General features: G+C 48.5%; 1 protein-coding gene across 4 annotated transcripts in view; it reads left to right on the plus strand.

Annotated features, from left to right (window-relative positions):
• Positions 1–3,083: 3,083 nt before the first annotated feature.
• The window catches only part of LOC119307084, a 15,383-nt gene continuing 14,464 nt past the window's right edge, over positions 3,084–4,002 (plus strand). For 2 of the 4 annotated variants that reach the window (XM_037583174.1, XM_037583172.1), the window contains exons 1-2: positions 3,084–3,241; positions 3,751–3,926. The gene's annotated coding sequence lies outside the window, so the exon portion shown is untranslated. The remainder of the gene's footprint in view (positions 3,242–3,750; positions 3,927–4,002) is intronic. The other 2 variants (XM_037583175.1, XM_037583176.1) reach the window with 2 other exon arrangements.

The following is a 4,002-nucleotide window of genomic DNA, read 5'->3' on the forward strand; positions in this document are numbered from 1 at the left end:
CTCCGGTCTCTGATGCATCAGAATACCGCAGCCTGGTCGGTGCCCTCCGGTACATGACCATGACGCGCCTGGACATTGCCTACGCGGTCTAGCGGTGCTGCCTCGTCATGCATGATCCGCGTGCCTCCCATTTCGCCTTGGTGAAGCGCATTCTGCGGTATCTTCGCGGCACCACGGACCATGGGCTTCACCTTGATCGCTCGACGTCTCTCTGCCTCACCGCATACTCGGACATGGGCTGGGCAGGCTGCCCCAACACCAGGCGCTCCACCTCTGGCTACGTCGTCTACCACGGCGACTCCCTGGTCTCCTGGTCCTCCAAGCGCCAGGCCGCCGTCTCGCAATCGAGCGCCGAGGCAGAGTACCGAGCCGTCGCAAACACCGTCGTCGAGTGCTGCTGGCTACGCCAGTTGCTCGGTGAGCTTCGCATCGCCTTGCCGAAGGCCATGGTCGTCTTTTGCGACAACATATCGTCCGTCTACATGGCAGCCCACCCAGTCCATCATCGGCGGACGAAACATATCGAGCTCGACATCCACTTCGTCAGGGAAAAAGTTGCTCTCGGCCACCTGCGCGTCTTGCACGTCCCCACCAAGCAGCAGTTCGCTGATGTCATGACGAAGGGTCTTCCGACGCCGGCGTTCCAAGTATTCCGGTCCAGCCTCTGCATCCGGCCACCAGATGCTTCAGCTGCGGCGGGGTGTTAGCAGTTAGTGATCACGTATGAATGGGCTTGCATGCCATGCACGATCCCCACTCTTCGCTCTCTCTTTCTCCTGCGCTGAAGCGCCGTGTACATGTACAGCAGCTATATATTCATAGCAATACAATGAGCAGCACCCAAGGTGTATTTTTCCCGACTCACACGCTGTAGACAAAAACTGTTACAATCACGGATATTTCAGTGAACGGGCCGGGGCTCCTCCCATTTTCTCTCCAACGAAATCTGGCAAGAGATCTCGTCGTAGAGTCCGTTAGAAAATTCCAGTAGATGTAGCTTTACAGGGTCGAAATCGAAATAGGCCTGCCGGTGTCGTCTCTCGGCCTCTCGGGAGGTTGCCACAAAAGCCGACGAATGTTCCACGCGCATGCAGAATCGAGCATCCAGAACCACGGGAAATGCTAAAGCGACATGAATGGTTCCCTTTGCGCAATCTATCTCATCCATGAGCATAAAAAAAAAATCAATTTAGTGTGGACCTAGGCGACGACTATCAACCTCATGGTGAGTCTTACATATTTTATTTCATTTATTGCGAAGGATGGTGTCTCCTTCATGATGGCTCTGTATCAGCGACAGTTATCTAACACACGGAAATATTCAAACTAAATATAATTTCATGTCATCACGGGTTAACTGAAGTAGGGTATAAACATTCATTCAAACACGGAGCAACAAGCAACCAGCCTATGGCTAAGGATGACGCGACCAGCAGCAACGTTAGAAGTCTGCTCAATCCTATCAGCATAGAGAGTGATTTTAAATATTTTTAGCCAGAGTAAGATCATTTTTCGGGGTTAGGTCAACTCTAACCGGTCACCTAAAATAGAGGCACAAACCAGCAGAGTAAGACTTAGTGGAGGATATTCATTTCATTAAATTTTGGTCTGACCTAGCCGAACTCCTAAATTTAACGGAGTAAAAAGAAGTTTCATAAGTTCAACATAGATTTGACACAAAATACCAAAATTCGACAGATAATATAGATAATCGTCCGCCGAAATATAGTAGTTTTATACCTAAACCTGAAACTTAAAACTAAACATGTATTTACTAAAACGAAACATGAATTTAAGCTAAAACTGAACAACGGCGTCATCATCATCGTCACTCTTATAGAGGGCAAGCCAATCAGCCCGTGACATCCAACCGCCCATGGAGTCCGGCCATGTGCCTTGAGCTGGGAACATGCGCCGCCACTCTTCAATGTGGAAGTCCTTTGCGCCGCCGTCATCCTCATTGTCCGAGAGGACGATGACCTCCCCGTCGGCCCACGCTTCGCCTACTTGAAGATGTTTCGCTCCGCCTCCATCAGCTCTGGGTACTTGCGCCAGAGGTCCGCCATGTACGCCTCATCGGCGGCCATCGCCATGATGCGGTCCCTCACCTCCCGGTTCTCCCTACCCAATGCCGCACTCACCAACCCCCACGGCGGCAAAGACTGCAGCGAACCCTCGCCGAACGCGAAGCTGGACATGCCATAGGCCATATTCCTTCTTCCTTCACGGCGAGCTCGATAGTGTGGAAGGAGCCCGCTCAATGCCTCTTGTGGGTCTCCTGGCCCGTGATTTCGGCCAATTCGGTAAACCATGTCCCCGAGGACTGCTGCAGCCAGCCAAGGTACTTCCTTTGCGGCAATGGTGGGGGGGGGGGCGTAGAAGGGAGCTCACTGGAGGGGTGGCGGAGCCAACCGTGCTCGTGACGGCGTGGATCCGAGCTGCGGATGTGTTGTGGGGCCAGCGCGCATGGGATCCGACCATTAGGCCGGCGGGGGATTCGTGGGAGGTGGGAATGGGGGAGAGACACTGTGAGAGTGAAGATTTTTTACTCCGCCACCGAGCAGTGGAGTAAATATAGGGGCGGGATAAGCAATGGAGGAATTTTTACTTATGTTTTTACATTCATTATTTTATGTAACACAATATATATTTTCTTATGCTCTTGTTTGGCTGTCGACATGAAAAATTTGATGGAACATACAAATAAAATGCAACGATGTTAAAATAGAGCGGGTGAAGAATAACTATTCTACATCCTAGGTGATGAATACCACAACCCTAGGTGAAATATATTTGTTCCACTCTACAGCCTCGTGGTCAATTTTTTAAAGTCACACGTATCCTGGCAGAAAGTTCGTAACATGGTGGGCCCAATAAATAAAGAGAACCAGTAGCACAGTGAGATGTATCCTATGCGAAAATTCTAAACCAACGGACTATTACGGCCTATTACGGGGGTTTGTTCGTTAACTAATCTTCACCGCCCCTGATTTTCAGGGGTGTGGGCCCCTCATCATTCTTTCTTCCAATCAGAAGGTCCCAGCTATGCTTCCCCATAAAACTCCGTTGTCATCTGTCCGTGCGTGTAGCAAAGCTCTATCCTATGCGTTGCGTCTTCTTCTCTATCTTCTCTCTATATGCTTACAAGAGTTCCTGTTTAGCCCCGCCAAACAGGAGTATTTTCCTAGGACGCAAAAGCAAATCGTTGCCGCAAGATAATCATCAGCAACAATAGGATAAGGTATATGTGGCCCGGTTTACTTTTGTTAACTATGAACTCTTTGTTATCGTTTGATCCCAAGGGGCGTGTTCATCTTTTTTCATTGTTATTATGTTTTCCTGTGCCGCTAGTTACTGTAGTTTTGTGCTTGTATATTTGCCTCAACACAAAAGTAATGAAAACAGAGTAAGATGATGGTTATTGCTAGTTAGCTAACTTGTTCTAGCACAGAGCACAGTCGCCCTTGAACTTTATTGTGTTCCGTTCTGCGTATCCGGGAGCGGCTTCCATGGTAGATGGCCTGAAGCCGAGAATAGATTAGTGGTTCTATATCAATCATGGTTGACAATTATATATCTCAGACCAACTATATTCTAGATTTCCATTAGAATTGATTTGTTTTGGGTCTGGATAAGGGAAGGCAAGGAAATATTGGATTTATCTGAGGTTTTGGTAACATTTGATATGATTTGGGTATATGTCGTGGAACACCAAGAAAATGTTCAGTTAATTTTGTTGAGTTTATACAGGAGGAGTTGGGGGGAGGGGGCATCCACGATCGGAAAACCAAACATGCGAGGGGTGGTGGCGAATGCGAATGTACAACGACCAACTTCCCTTGAACAGTACAGATTCCTTAACGGTCAAAATTAGTTTTAATTGTGTAGCGTCGACGGTTTGGTGCCCTCGAGCATCAACGTTCACGGTAAGACCCCACGACTTTCGTCTACTTCTGGTACACAACAATCAAGTATATGTGTTAATATGTATTGAGGAAAAGA

The sequence above is a fragment of the Triticum dicoccoides genome, chromosome 5B (genome assembly GCF_002162155.2).
Source record: "Triticum dicoccoides isolate Atlit2015 ecotype Zavitan chromosome 5B, WEW_v2.0, whole genome shotgun sequence".
In the NCBI taxonomy this organism is placed as follows: Eukaryota; Viridiplantae; Streptophyta; class Magnoliopsida; order Poales; family Poaceae; genus Triticum; species Triticum dicoccoides.